This window comes from Centropristis striata, chromosome 21, assembly GCF_030273125.1.
Source record: "Centropristis striata isolate RG_2023a ecotype Rhode Island chromosome 21, C.striata_1.0, whole genome shotgun sequence".
In the NCBI taxonomy this organism is placed as follows: domain Eukaryota; kingdom Metazoa; phylum Chordata; class Actinopteri; order Perciformes; family Serranidae; genus Centropristis; species Centropristis striata.
This window is the reverse complement of record NC_081537.1, coordinates 32,779,242-32,795,422: the sequence shown is the minus strand read 5'-3', so window position 1 is coordinate 32,795,422 and position 16,181 is coordinate 32,779,242. Positions and strand designations below refer to the sequence as shown.

The following is a 16,181-nucleotide window of genomic DNA, read 5'->3' as shown; positions in this document are numbered from 1 at the left end:
TTTGTAGTATGCATGAGAGGAGATGCTGTGAGATTTGTGGACTTCTATGTAGTGTCCGCTGACAATGTAGTGGGCTGGTCTGGACATAAAATGCCAGGGCTGAATTTTTGTCCCAGTCCACCCCTGGAGATGAGTGCTCATTACCAAACAGAGTTACAGTGAAATAATTACCAGTGAGTAAATGAGTGCATTTTTAAGGGATGTCCACTTCAACTCATTCAGCGACAGTTGTATCATGAAAAATAAATGAATAAAGCTCCTCTACATGTCAATTTTCAAAAACTATAAGGGAAAAAACATATTTTATTATTTGTATATAATTAAATAAATAAAATGATTTCTGTTCCCTCCCTTCTTTCCTAATTTCTCCTCACATATTCCATTTATATCCTCTTTTAGTTTCCTTCAGGTTTGGGCGAGCCCCTCCTGACACACACACACACACACACACACACACACACACACACACACACACACACACACACACACACACACACACACGAACCTGAAGTGTGTGTGAGAGACCTTTTGGATGTGTAGAAGAACACAGCAAGGTTATAATAGTTTTAGGTTTTTCATTAGTTTTAGTTTTAATTTCGTTGTCAATTTTTGTTTTCAAATTCAGTTAGTTTTAATTAGTTTTTAGAGTGAGTTTGCTAGTTTTGATTAGTTTTATTTTTGGGAAAATCCTTAGTTTTAGCTTAGTTTTTATTAGTTTTAGTTTAGTTTTTATTATGACAGTCATATCCCGTGGCTATTCCATGGATATTTGTTCCTATTGGTTTGTTCCAAGTCACGTGACTTTCAAGGTCCCGGCGGTCAGAACAAAAAACATGGCGGACAGTTCTCTCATTTTTAGTGAAAAAATCAATATTTTGACTTAGTTTCTGCAGAAAAAAATGGATTTTGATCACATTTCTAGCGAGAAATATATGTTTTATTTTCTAAATATTCACTCAGTGAATGTACATAATCACTTTGTATGTTGAAATAGCCACGGGATATGACTGTCATTAACTTGCATTGTAGCCAAATCTGTGTCAGTTTCACGGAAATTTGAGTGATTCCGTGGATATTCCACGGATTTTGAGTTAAGCGAAATCCGTGGCTATTTCACAGATTCCTGTGAGATCATGTTGCATAGTTCATCATGTATTGAGTCAAACTGCACCACAGTAATCATATAACAGTGGAACACACTGGCTGGATGTTTTAGATTTCTATTTAATGGCCATTTTCTGCCTTACGAGCAAATCATTCATACTCAGAGCTCAGTGAGAGCATCTTCTAACATCAACAATCAAACAAACACACACACACACATCCAGCAGGTCCAGGTCTAATGGGACTCCTGCTAATCCTGCTCTATATTTAAACAGCCTCTGATTAACAGGGGAGTGACAGAACAGTGTCAGGGCCACACACACACACACACACACACACACACACACACACACACACACACACACACACACACACACACACACACACACACACACACACACACACACACACACACACACACACACACACACACACACACACACACACACACACACACACACACACACACACACACCTCTGCAGACGGGCCAACAGCAGCCAACCTCCATAATCACCAAACACTCGTCTGGTTTCTCTGTGTGTGTTTCTCTTTGTCTCTGCCTCCCACACACGTATTTCATCTCACTTTCACTATCATGACTGGAAACAAAGCAGCGAAAGAAAGAAATGGTAATCTTTCCTTCCCCTCCTTCCCCTTTTCTTTATTTCCTGTTGTCCTCTCTGACTCCCCGACGATGAATTAAACATCAGGACGCCGTCTGCACTGTTGCCACTGCTGCTGATGGGACAGCGAACCCACTGAGTGTGTGTGCAGAGAGATTTCATGCAAGGAAAAAGCAGGAGGGATGGAGATGATGGAGGGAGGAGGAGGAGATGAGGAGGCTTCTCCGGGCGTCTCATCAGTTGTCTCATCTTGTTGCGACACCTTTCCTTTCCTTACTCTCCCTCTTTCTGTTTTGCAACTCCCTTAATCCTGGTAGACTCTGGTCACTCTGAAGATAGAAAACATGTGTAAAAAAACTCCTGAACTCATTCACACCTTTTCTTTCTCTCGCCCTCATTTGATGCACTTCAACAAAATTGATGTAAAGTGAAAATAAATTCACTTTCTTTCTGAAAAGCTCATCAGGTAATAAAACAAAGAACTGGACAATGGCCAAATCTATTAGCTTACATCTTTTGGAATCCATGTACATCTGTACATGATATATGATTCCATTGAGTAGATCAACATATTTCACAGACTAACACCACTACTGTAGCTAAAAATCAACAGATAATTAATAGAAACTGAACAGCACAAGTAAAATTAGAACTGCATACGTACCAAAACAAGCAAAGAGTCCATTGTCTGTGTAATAAAGGCAGTTAGAGCCATTAACCCTGTAGCAGCAGGCCCAATCATCTCCCTCACTCTGCCCTATTACAATTTACTGCCATGCTAAATTGCACAATGAGGCACTTAAATGTCAACACAGGGTGATAAAGAGAAAGGTTTGGCTGGCGGGGAGACAACAGTAAAAAAAAGTATTATCCCAGTCTTGATTTGGGCTTTATGTAGGTATTGTCAGGCTTTTATTGTGAAGGGAGACTTCAGCATAAACACCCTGATGGTTCTGTAATTTCCCAGCTTGGGATAAATAAAGTATATCTATCTATCTATAAGAGTTCAACACAGTTGTCCTTCCAGTGTGTGTGTGTGTGTGTGTGTGTGTGTGTGTGTGTGTGTGTGTGTGTGTGTGTGTGTGGATCTGTAGACCTGTATTAGCGATGCTCGATTTCTGTGTGTTTGGACATTTGCCTTTGCCCAGTCTAGAGTACCTGTGATTCAATCACACATTTACAGACTTATGTTTGGCTTTGGCTTCTGGCGTTTGGGTGGGTGTGTGTGTGTGTGTGTGTGTGTGTGTGTGTGTGTGCCCTAAGTTTCTATCAAAGGCAGATAATGCTTGCTGCTGTCCTATCAGCTGTGGCCTGAAGCTGAGTGCTGAGATAATTGAAGTTATTAGCCTGCTGCCTCTTAGCCAGTACAGAGCTTCAGGTCTGCCAGCTTTAACCTTGCTACACATGTACACACACACACACACACACACACACACACCTCCATCCATCCCTCTCCACCTTCAGTCTTTATCAAGGATCATCTCTCCTGCAGGGTGGGAGTGTGAACGCAGGCAGTGGTGGGGCTGGACAGCAGTGTGTGTGTGTGTGTGTGTATGTGTGTGTGTGTGTGTGTGTGTGTGTGTGTGTGTGTGTGTGTGTGTGTGTGAGTGTGTGTGAGTGTGTGTGTGTGTGTGTGTTGTGGGGACATAGAGCTGTTCACACTGTAACTTTGTTGGGTCTCGCCTTCCTTATCGGGACAAAATTAGATATTTGCGTTAACAAGAGGTTTAAGTGGTTTACCCCAGAGAGTGGCTGGTGAGTGTATATTGAGCAGTTTTAGAAAAAAAAAAAAAAAAGTAGAAATCAATGGTCTTGGGCCTGCATCCAGGAAGGGTAGGGCAGTCAGAAAGTATTGAGAGATGGAATTACACATTGTTGGTGTTGGCTTTTAATGAGATTTGTTGATGAGTTGAAGACAAATGCAGCTTTAGCCACGTTAGCATACACACTGAACTAAATTATGAACGCAACACTTCTGATTTTGCTCCCATTGTTCATGGGCTGAACTCAAAGATCTAAAACTTTCTCTATACACACTGTAAAACGTGTTTGTAGAAATTACAGTAAAACACTGTCAAATTATATCAGAAATAGGGCGTGAAATTAAAAATGTAATATCACCGTAGTAGACACTTTTAATTACCGTAAATCAAAGAATAGCACAAAACTTTTACTTTTTTCTGTCATAAACTTTAGAAAACACAGTTTTGCTGTAAAAAAATATTAGATTTTTCATTTAAAATGAATGGAGAAAAAGCATAACGTCACAAGGACATAACTACCCTAAAAATAATAGCAGACCAAAGGACCTAACAAAGGACCTAAAATGACCAAAAGAGTCACAAAACAAACAGAAAAAGAGACAGAAAACGACCAAAAGAGACACAAAGCCATCCAAAAAGACACAAAATGACCAAAAGAGACATGAAATTATCAAAAAAAGACACAAAATGACCAAAAAAATATGTAAAATTATCAAATGAGACACAAAATTACCAAAAAGAGACACAATAGGGATAAAATGATTTTTCAGTCTAAATGACAGATTTAGCTGATATTTATATTTAAATTTACAGTAGAAAACCCACTCACTGTATTTTTTATGGTAAAGTTCTGGCAACCACAGCTGCCGGTATTTTACCGTAAATTAAACAGAATATTTTTTACAGTGTACTCAAAATAACCATTTCTCTCAAATATTGTCCACAAATCTGTCTAAATCTGTGATAGTGAGGACTTCTAATAATAATAATCCATCCCAATATTAAGATGCTGATTAGACAGCATGATTATTATTACACAGGTGTGCCTTAGGCTGGCTACAATAAAAGGCCACATTTATATTTTTTGTTCAGTGTATGTTAATCCTGTTGTATTCAATATTTGATCACCTCACAGACTGATTATATATAGAGGCAGTTACATTAAATATGCATATTTGAAATGTAAACAAACTGAATTCAAATCCTATTTTGATGTTGATGAAAGTCACAAAAACAGAGTTTTCACAAGTCTGAGAGATGACATGAAGGGTGGGCTGTGTGTGCAAGCTTTCTGATCACGGAGCTCCAAAGCATTTAACGGTGTAAAAAAAAAAAGTGTCATTTTCATCCCAAAGCATCGCCCATTTGCAACAATAAGCACACAATTAATTAGCACTAACACCCAGTTAGGAGGCACGATACACTGAGAGATTTCAGATGCATGTTTGTTTTCATCTTTGCATTATTTAGCACCGAATGTGCTGATTGAAAGTCAAAACAGTGACAGGGCCTCCGTCTCCTGGTGCTCCTTCCATCCCGGGGCCACGCTGGAAGAACGCTAAACTAGTTTAAGATGGCGAGGAACGCCTGGAGACAACAACACAAGTCTCTTATCAATCTACTTTACTTCTCTTTCTCACACACTTCTCCTTGTGTGAGGAGCAGATATACCGACACTGGAACGGTCATATGCACCTTATTCTAATTAGGATGCTAATTACACTAATGAATGCATTAATTACCTAAAACGTCTATGTCAACAGCCTGTAGATGTCTTTACATAACGCATAAACAGAATTAATAGGAAGTGGTGTTACCGGAGAAAATGCACAAACCACTTCCATTGAGTTTGTGTAACAGAAGCTACATCTGGTGCCCCTCCTCTGCTCCCACTATTTCTGTTTCCTTTTTCCCAATGACACCAAAGGGAGGTGAGACTGTGTGAGGAAAACACAGCTTTGGCACTAAGCCGTCTTTATCTGTTTAAAACCACTGAGCTGTTCCTTGTGAAATCTTTACATGTTAAGCCGATAAGTGCGGGCAAAACAATAAACAACATCATCTCAGTGTTAGCTGGGGATCCCTCCTTTCATCTGACTGGAGATTAGGTTCATTTGCTCGACTCGCGGCGCCTCAGTTACCGAGATTAAAACCACGCCGAGGCTTTGTCATCCCCCGACGAACACAACGCCACGCATTACCTTGGAAAAGATTAAGCTGCGATTAGGCAGATCGGATACAATAACACTGCAGTCATGTCAGCTCGAGACAAGCCACTGGCTGGCAGACTAACCGTCAGATAGGAACAGATTTAAAAATAATAGCTGTAACAATGGCTCTGATGTTCTGCCAAGGAAACGTTAACCTCTCGGGTATCCCATACTTTGTTATGAGTCCATTCTGGAAGAATTCCCACCAACCGAAGGGAAAGTTCCAACATGGCCGCCATCCTTGGACCCAACGGGGGTGTACGACTGCAGAAAAGAGAGCTCTTCAAATGTGTTAATGTTTCTTTAACCCTATAAAGCCTGAACCATGAAATAATTGCCAGAAAATTAAAAAAAAATTAAAACCGAGTGCTTATTAACTTGCTGACGAATTTTAAAAAATAAATAAATTGTAGATATGAATTCTAATTTGTATCATATTTGATACATCAGGTCTTTTTGTGCAATTTGTTGCTCACAGTTTGTTTTTCTTGAACTAACAACAACATTTTTAACTTTTCCTTTTTCCTCAAACATGCAAAATACATATTTTTTCCATATAACACAACATCATACATCTGCTGATATGAAGTTTTTTAATGCAGCAATGACTGATCCACTCGTGGAACCTGCATATCATTTTTGCTACATCCGGTATTTTTGTGCAATTTGTTGCTCAGTTTGTTTATCTTCAACACATGTATACATCAGGTTTTGATGATGTAGAGGTCTCAAAAATTACTGTATTTAATATGATACACTTGGCTTTATAGGGTTAACAAGGTGTGGAGAGAAATCAGTGGAGGCTTCGTAGAGGGTATCCGCTACTTTGTTATGAGTCCATTCTGGAAGAATTCCCACCAACCGAAGGGAAAGTTCCAACATGGCCGCCATCCTTGGACCCCAACGGGGGTGTACGACTGCAGAAAAGAGCTCTGTTAATGTTTCTTTAACAAGGTGTGGAGAGAAATCAGTGGAGGCTTCGTAGAGGAAAAGAATTAAATGAGACATTTGCACAACAACCCAACGCTGTGTTGGAATTTGGCCTTTTCATCCTAAAGTTGTTGACGAGGCTTTTGCTCACACTTTGTTCTTCATTTCATGGTGGAACTAACAGGTATCAAAGGCACTTTGTCATGTGGAATACCAAAATGCCAAATCTCCGCTGTGTATGGATTATTAATGCTGTTGTGTGTTCTCTGAAGCTTTAGGCAGAATGGCGCAGACCTGTAGCTCCTCTATACGCTCTAAATGGATTTCACAGTTCCCCATGGAGATATGAGGGAAGCCTAGGTAGGAGCCATGGGGGGCACATCCAGAAAATCACAGCTTTGATTGCAGAGAATCCAAATAGCAAACACAGGTACACTCGCTGCAGACGAGACTTGAATGCAAGTTGGAGAATTTTCAACTTGTCGACTAGCTTGGAGCAAATATGTTCTCCAGCATGTAAAGATGAAGAGTTTTACTCTCCGAGGCTCCCACAAAACAGCCTCGAGAGCTCCTCAAACTTTTATTTCAAAACCAAAACTTCCACTCGTCGAAAAATGTATTTGCTCGCCTAAGAAGAGCAATTATTTTTGATTATGCCGTCACTTCAGAAACGTGTGAGTGACTGTGCTGACTAATGAAATAAAAAGGCCGTCTTTAAGCTATCAAGATTAATCATAAGGATATCGCACTTCCGTGTCAGCTCTTCCACTTTAACACCCGGAGTCAAGGAGCACTTCCAGCCTTTTGATATCCTCAATAACAGAACGGGGAAATCAATAAAACATGAAAAAGCTCAATTCGGTGTTAATTCCGTGCGCCTGCCTGGCATTGATTGGCTCCTCTCTCCGTCCCCGTCACCCCCGGTGACCCTCGCTCAGCTTTAATTTCATGTCTCGCTCGCTCCCCGGCCAGGAAATTAAAGCCAGCGCTCGTGCTGCGGTCACATGTAATGGAGGACATTAGAACAGCTGCAATTACCAGGAACTGTCACTGTATAATAAGAATTGAATTAGATTACTTACTCACTTCACAAGTGCCATCCACGGTGAAGGAGAGAGAGAGAGAGAGAGAGAGGAGAGAGAGAGAGAGAGAGAGAGAGAGAGAGCGGAGAGCGAGAGAGCGAGAGAAACAGAGAGAGAGAGAGAGAGAGAGAGAGACAGAGAGAGAGAGACAGAGAGAGAGAGAGAGAGAGAGAGAGAGAGAGAGACAGAGAGAGAGAGAGAGAGAGAGAGAGAGACAGAGAGAGAGAGAGAGAGAGAGAGAGAGACAGAGAGAGAGAGAGAGAGAGAGAGAGACAGAGAGAGAGAGAGAGAGAGAGAGAGAGAGAGAGAGAGAGAGAGAGAGATGACCACTCTCCTGTGAGCATGTTTGGCTGCTGCTTCATTATTGTGAGCCAGTAAACTGGAACAGGGAGAGAATGGAGGCGGTGTAATGGACTCGGTCAAACTACACCAAATCCATTTACTGTCCACAATTTCATTTCAAAAAGTCCAACAAGCCATTAAAATGGAGAAAAAGGAGATCTTCTCACACTCACACACACAGCTGTAGACATGCATACACACTTGAATTAGTGAACAAAGACCCCACCCTAATTAAAAACAGCGTGCATGTGTGTGTGTGTGTGTGTTCTTGTACTTCCTACATAATGAGGACCGGAACACGTTTTTAATCAACAGAGTGAGGACATTTTTGCAAAGTGAGGACATTTCAGCCGGTCCTCACTTATTTTTTGGGATTTAAGACTTTGTTTAGGGTTAAGGTTACAAAAAAATGATAATTAACTGAAACTGTATTGTGTGGTTACAAAACTAACTAAAATTATGTTGAAAATGTCCTTCGTTTTCATCTTTGTCAACTTTTTTCATGCATAATGAAGATTAACAAGGCAAAGGAAATAAAGGCAAAATTTACTGTGACCTCTTTTAATCTCCACCCAACAAATATCCCATTATAAAAAACTACAACTAACACTAAAACTAAACTAAAACTAGCAAACTCACTCTAAAAACTCATTTAAACGAACTGAATTTGAAAACAAAAATTCACAACAAATTTAATACTAAAACTAATGAAAAATCCAAAACTATTAGAACCTTGCAAGGCAAGTTTATTTGAATTACCTTTTGTTGAATTGTGCTATACAAAGTGCTTTACATAAACATTAAAACAGCAAGACACAATTGTCAAACAGTCAATTAAACCAGGGAAATAGAAATAAAAATACAAATAAGATAAAATAAGATACAGCAGGATAAGAAAATAGATAAAATAATAAAAAGCACAAGTCAAACATTACGTAGTTAAAAAGTAAGGGCAGTAGAGTAGAGCAGATAAGTGTTAAAGTTACGCTGCAGTAAACTAGTGTTTTTAGTGAGGACATTTCGGCCGGTCCTCACTTCTTTAAAGGCTTTTTTGAGAGTTCAGACTTTGTTTTAAGGGTTAAAGGTTACATGATGATGATAATTAACTGAAACTGTATTGTGTGGTTACAAAACTAACTAAAATTATAGTGAAAATGTCCTTCGTTTTCATCTTTGTCAACTTTTTTCATACATAATGAAGATGGATCAGACAAAGGAAATAAAGGCAAAAATTTACTGTGACCTCTTTTAATCTCCCACCCAACAAATACCCCATTACAAAAAACTAAAACTAAAGCATTTAAAAAAAAAAATAAAAAAAATAAAACTAGGAAACTCACTCTAAAATATCATTAAAACGAACTGAATTTGAAAACAAAAATTCACAACAAAATTAAAACTAATGAAAAATCTAAAACTATTATAGCCTTGGCAGGGAATTCAGTATTACAATAAGGGTCCTCACAAAGATAGAAGTACAAGAATGTGTGTGTGTGTGTGTGTGTGTGAGAATGAACATTTTGGTAATCTGCTACTTTCTAGCAACCAATTAAGTGGCAGCAGTGTTGCCGTCACATGGTGCAGGCCTGTCTGGGGGTCTGTCTGTGGAAGCAGGGTGGGGTTGGTTGCTGGGTGGGGGAGGGGGGGCAACGTTGGTTCCAGAGGGGGGAGGTGGGTGGAGGTGGGTGAGGAGAGCTGCTGTTAAAGCTGAAGCTGAGGTCAAAGAGGCATCCAAGGGCGGCTGGAGGAGAGCCAGGGGAGCGAGCCAAGGTCAAGGGCTCCCAGGAGCTCTTCTACATTATGCAGACTGCTGCATATTTTATGCATATTTGTTGGATTGCAGAAGTCTGTTTTGATAGCACTCGCCTATCCATATCCCATTCATCATGCATGTTTTCAAGACTTCCAGGAATGCTGTCTTGTAGGTGCACCAACACAAGTTCACAAAGAAATATACCCACAATGGCACAAAACACATATTCAACATGAATGGTGCTTTGTCAGCATTTTCCAGGAATACATTCATCTCTGTAGGGATTGGTTTCCACCATCAGTCAGCCAGTGTGAGAAGGTAGTAGGGCTGGGCCATATATCCATATATTTAGGTAGGATGTAAGTCGCGAAAAACTGCCCCAAATTCTTATTGAAATGAATGGGACGGCCGACAAAAAATGAGCGAAAAAGAACAATAATTGGAGATTTTTAAACGTCTACTGTATCGGTGTATTAATCCACGTTTCGATAGGTCATATAGTTTTTTTTCAATCCCTGTTCAATGACCATGATCATTTTTGGAGAAATTCTGAGATTATAATGGGTGTGTATTGCACGGAATGTTCGTGTCACAGTGTGTGACATCATCGCCAGAGTGTAGAGGGAGAGGTAAAACTGTCAAAAAATAAATTTGAAAACTGCGCTCCAGGCCGCAAATTCCACTCTACAGAAATGATTTATACATAGAAACGTAGGAAAATTTGTCTTCTCCCTCACAATCCTCTGGTAAAGCTGTCAGAGTTATAGTTTGGGCGTAGGACGCACAGATGCGCCACCAAAACCACCAACAGCCTCATTGGCTCCAATATTAAAAACGCAGGGAGATTTCGGAAAAAAGGAAGATGGAACAGTTTTTTTAGATCGCTCTAACAAAGCTATTTTTTAAATTTTTCTTAAAAAAAACATATGTAGGCGTTCAGGAAGAACTCGGGACGCTCAAAGTGAAGTCGGATCAATGATAGGTATTATGGTTTTGCCAAAAATATTTTCTGTTCGAGGCCAGAAATTCCAACCTGTCAATGTTCCGGGCCATTGGCAGGTGTCAGTTAATTCTGTTGATTGCTTTGATCTGATTGCCTTTGATCTATCTTTGATGTGATTACAGTTACAGTTACAGACACACACACACACACACACTAAAGGGCATAGTTTGAAATCTCTGAAGAATCTCATCATAGTGTACACACACCGGCAGTAGCCCCTGTGGCCCTTTCAGAATTTCCCCAGAGGAAATTTTCTACTTTTAAATGTGATATGGAATTAGACCATATCGCACATATCGATATAGTTTAAAAAAAATGTCTTTCTTTATATAGAAATGCTACCCTTACTAGGGTTTGTCATATTTAGTTATTTTGTAATGTTTGTTATTCTTTTCTCATATAAATATATTTATTTCAGGAAAAGATTGGCCTATTTTATTTCATAGGCTATTTTTATTCAAGATATATTTTTTTAAAATGTGCACTTTATGGAGCTTTGATTTTTTTTTTTTTTTTTTTTTTTTTTTTTTTAAAAGGTACTCCTGTTGTTATACAGTATTAGTTTCACTTAAATAAACGGTTTCAATAAAACTACTTGTGACATGTCATATTTGGCTTTACCTGAACATTTTTTCTCACTTTGTGATAAAAATATCATGATTATATATCGTATATCGATATTCAGCCTGAATAAATTGGGATATGACTTTAAGTCCATATCGCCCAGCCCTACACGTACGGTTGTAAAAAAAAAAAAAGAAAACAGGAAGTAGTTATGACTGTTACATGTCTACAGTAAGTTACGTAAAAAACATAAGTTCCATAAAAAACGCAATACAAACCCCGTTCTCCTGGGTGAAAGTCATCCGCTATTTAAACTCTGCCACACCGTCAATCATTATTAAAACACCAATAAGAAGGCGACGGACAGTCTAAAACATAAATATTTTGCTGCCTGTTCAAATGCTCTATATCAGGGGTCTCAAACTCAAATTACCTGGGGGCTGCTGGAGGCAGTATCAAAATGACCAAAAAAAGACACAAAATTACTAAAAAAAAACCACAAAGTGACAGAAAAAAACGAAATTACTTAAAAGACATGAAATTACCCCAAAAAAGACATAAAATGACTGAATAAACACTAAATTACGAAAAAAAAAAAAGACACAAAATTATTAGAAAAAGACAAAAAATTTCAAATAATAATAATTTTTAAAAAAGACACAAAATTACATTACATAACATTCCACACACAACACTGTTAAGTGCCATTCATATAAAACTCACATTAAACTTTCATATCAAGGTGAGGGCCACAAAATATCGTCACGAGGGCCGCAATTGGCCCGCGGGCCGCGACTTTGAGACCCCTGCTCTATATAGTGTTTTTTTTCAGGGGAGACCTGTCTGTTCAGGAGCAGAGAGACAGAGAGGAGGACTCTATTTTATTCTATATCCTGTGACTCTGATCCAGTGCTCCATCCGATCCTACACAATTATCTATATAAAACTGACTTCATAGCACTAAACTTGAATAATGAATCTAACACTCCATGAAACATAACTACACTTCCATGCGTCTGCCTCCCACCCAAGCAGCAGCAGATAATGTGCTCTCTAAGTGGGAATGAAGCCTCTGTGTGATAGTCTCCTCTCCAAGCTCGCCTCATGACTCATTGGCCCAAAGTGAACATCTCTCCGCCACATTAGAATAACTGATGCACCCAACAAAGTTGTCAGCCGATATTAATTGCTTAATTAAAAGGAATGTATTGTCGCTTTGAGTTTACAGGCAGCTCAGTCTCTCCTCAGAGCATTTAAAAGAGATGAGAGATCAAGGTGTGTGAGATGGAGAGGTGGAGCAGCAGGAAAGGAAGGGAGGATGGAGAGGAGGAGCAGGAGGAAAGGAAGGGAGGATGGAGAGGTGGAGCAGGAGGAAAGGAAGGGAGGATGGAGAGGTGGAGCAGGAGGAAAGGAAGGGAGGATGGAGAGGTGGAGCAGGAGGAAAGGAAGGGAGGATGGAGAGGTGGAGCAGCAGGAAAGGAAGGGAGGATGGAGAGGAGGAGCAGGAGGAAAGGAAGGGAGGAAAGGAAGGGAGGATGGAGAGGTGGAGCAGGAGGAAAGGAAGGGAGGATGGAGAGGTGGAGCAGGAGGAAAGGAAGGGAGGATGGAGAGGTGGAGTAGGAGGAAAGGAAGGGAGGAAAGGAAGGGAGGATGGAGAGGTGGAGCAGGAGGAAAGGAAGGGAGGATGGAGAGGTGGAGCAGGAGGAAAGGAAGGGATGAAAGGAAGGGAGGATGGAGAGGTGGAGCAGGAGGAAAGGAAGGGAGGATGGAGAGGTGGAGCAGGAGGAAAGGAAGGGAGGATGGAGAGGTGGAGTAGGAGGAAAGGAAGGGAGGAAAGGAAGGGAGGATGGAGAGGTGGAGCAGGAGGAAAGGAAGGGAGGAAACAGAGACGATTGGATGCTCATACATACATGTGTAAACTGGCTTATTCCATGCTCATACATGTCCAGTATGAATGTAAAACATGTTAACTTTAGTAAGTGTAAATCATGTCTATTTGCTATTATGTCTGCATACAGAGCAATAACCCATGGGAGTCAATGGTGAAATGTGCTTCTTGTTAAATCGTTGCTGGTGTGTTCACTCCACTGAGATCCATTACCATTCCAAGGGAATGTATGTTTTTATGGGCATGAATATGTCACTAGAGGCTGAATTTGAATCAATAATATTTGAATTGCTCAACTTGAATAATTGCAAAACCAACTAAACTTAAATCATGCAATTTGAATCTGTGTTGGTTAAGTTTAACAAATAATATTAATTATAAATATATAATAATTATAAATATATAAAATAAAATAAATAAATCAGAAAGCTAGTATTATGTTTTTAATAGGGCCAGGACTTTAACGCGTTAATTAAGATTAATTAATTACACAAAAATGTACACGTTAAAAAAATTGCCGCATTTTAATGGCACTTATTTTTGCACCGCGGAACGTTTCTCACTGGATGAGTTTCAGGCGGACCGATTATACTGGAGCACCAACTAGCGTTGATGAGTTGAGACAACAACAAACCACAGTGAACATGAAGGAAGAAGCTGATGAGACCTTTGGTTGGCCCCGTGGATGATGGGACATTTAGTTACTAAAAACCAACGGATGGAAGCCTCCATAAGAGCATGGTTGTGTTGCTAGGCAACAAGGAATTCACATATCACCATAGCAGCACATCCAGCCTCAAGTATCACCTCAATGCTAAACATATAGCAGCTAGCGGCTAGTGTGCTAGCTAGCGTGGATTGTGTTTTACTTCAAAAACCAAAGTATTATAGTTTACAGAAGGTCTACCTACCTATAGGCTACCTGGATTTATGAAATGTACTATATTTATAAATATGCTATTGCTACACTTAATGGCAAAAACTGCACTGGTCTGTTGGACTTGAACAAACAAACAATATTTTTGTTGCTTAAGCTTATGTATTCAGTCATTATTCAATGGTATACTAAAAAAAATAAAAATTTAATCGAGTCCCGGCCCTATTATAAATATATAAAATAAATAAATCAGAAAGCTAGTTTTATGTTTTTAAGTGTCTTAGCACTTAGCTAACACATAGCTAACTTTAGATTCCTAACACATCGCTAACTTTAGCTTCCTAACACATAGCTAACTTTAGCTTCCTAACACATAGCTAACTTTAGCTTCCTAACACATAGCTAACTTTAGCTTCCTAACACATAGCTAACTTTAGCTTCCTAACACATAGCTAACTTTAGCTTCCTAACACATAGCTAACTTTAGCTTCCTAACACATAGCTAACTTTAGCTTCCTAACACATCGCTAACTGTAGCTTCCTAACACATAGCTAACTTTACATTCCTAACACATAGCTAACTTTAGCTTCCTAACACATAGCTAACTTTAGATTCCTAACACATAGCTAACTTTAGCTTCCTAACACATAGCTAACTTTAGCTTCCTAACACATAGCTAACTTTAGCTTCCTAACACATAGCTAACTTTAGCTTCCTAACACATAGCTAACTTTAGCTTCCTAACACATTGCTAACTTTAGCTTCCTAACACATAGCTAACTTTAGCTTCCTAACACATAGCTAACTTTAGCTTCCTAACACATCGCTAACTTTAGCTTCCTAACACATCGCTAACTTTAGCTTCCTAACACATAGCTAACTTTAGCTTCCTAACACATAGCTAACTTTAGATTCCTAACACATAGCTAACTTTAGATTCCTAACACATAGCTAACACTAGCTTGCTAATAGCTCCCCTGTCCTCTCTTGTTAAATGTAATTCAATTGCTATCATACTGTATTTGACCGTCACTGAAAATGTAACTCTCTATATACTTCCACATTCAGCTCTCACAGTTCAAATTTAGTTCCTTCAATGTAATTTCAGTTAGACACACTCTTAGAGATGGCTGTGGCAGGTAAAACACAAAAAGAATAAAAATAAAAATAGAAAAGAAGTCTGGCAGACTTGAGCAAGTCCGTGAGTACGCTACTTAGCACGTACGGTCTGTAAAGAGAAACAAGTAATTCATTCTTCAGAATGAAACGAGACATCACTATCTCTACCTGCCACTTAGAATTTAGCTCCAAAAACATACATTCAATTTCAAATGATGCTGTTCAGTTTTTTCATGCAACTAGTTAAGCAATTCATATTCAAATATAGATGTTTCAAACTAAATTTCAAGTGACACATACTTCTTTTTACGTTTTTTTCCAAGCAGATGCTTCTTATTTTAAAATGGTTAATATTGGAGATGCAGAGACTGACCCAAGACCAAACAGAAACACACTTCTGAAGTGAGTAAGTAGGTCAGGAAGGTCAGAGGTTCTCCCACACTCGACTCAAAACACACACACACACACACACACACACAATGTATATACACCATCTCTGAGATTAGGGGATTAACAGCCCATCTTCTTGGCACAGGAATGTGCTTTTAGGCACCTCTCTTCCTAATCCACCCACCCAATCTAACACGATTGCAAGCATACATGGAAGTAAACATGTATATGGGACTTTGCTTGGATTTGGCCTGGTTTACCTGGAAATAAAGTGCCAAATAGTGTTATACAGCAGCCCTGCAACAAATCCTGCCTTTATCAAGCTTTTCATGTTCACTTTTGGCTGAGACTGTAACAGTGAGGTGCTGATTCCACACTGTAAAAAAATACTGTTTAATTTACGGAAAAATACCGGCAGCTCTGGTTGCCAGAACTTCACCGTAAAAATTACAGTGAGTGGATTTTCTATTCTACTATTTTCCCGTTATTTTTAGGGTAATTGTGTCATTCATTCACACATCATGGTATTTC

At 39.3% G+C, this 16,181-nt stretch overlaps 1 protein-coding gene across 2 annotated transcripts in view; it reads right to left on the bottom strand.

Annotated features, from left to right (window-relative positions):
• Positions 1–16,181, bottom strand: part of LOC131959110 (RNA binding protein fox-1 homolog 3-like) — an 846,381-nt gene that overhangs the window by 793,757 nt on the left and 36,443 nt on the right. The window lies entirely within an intron of this gene.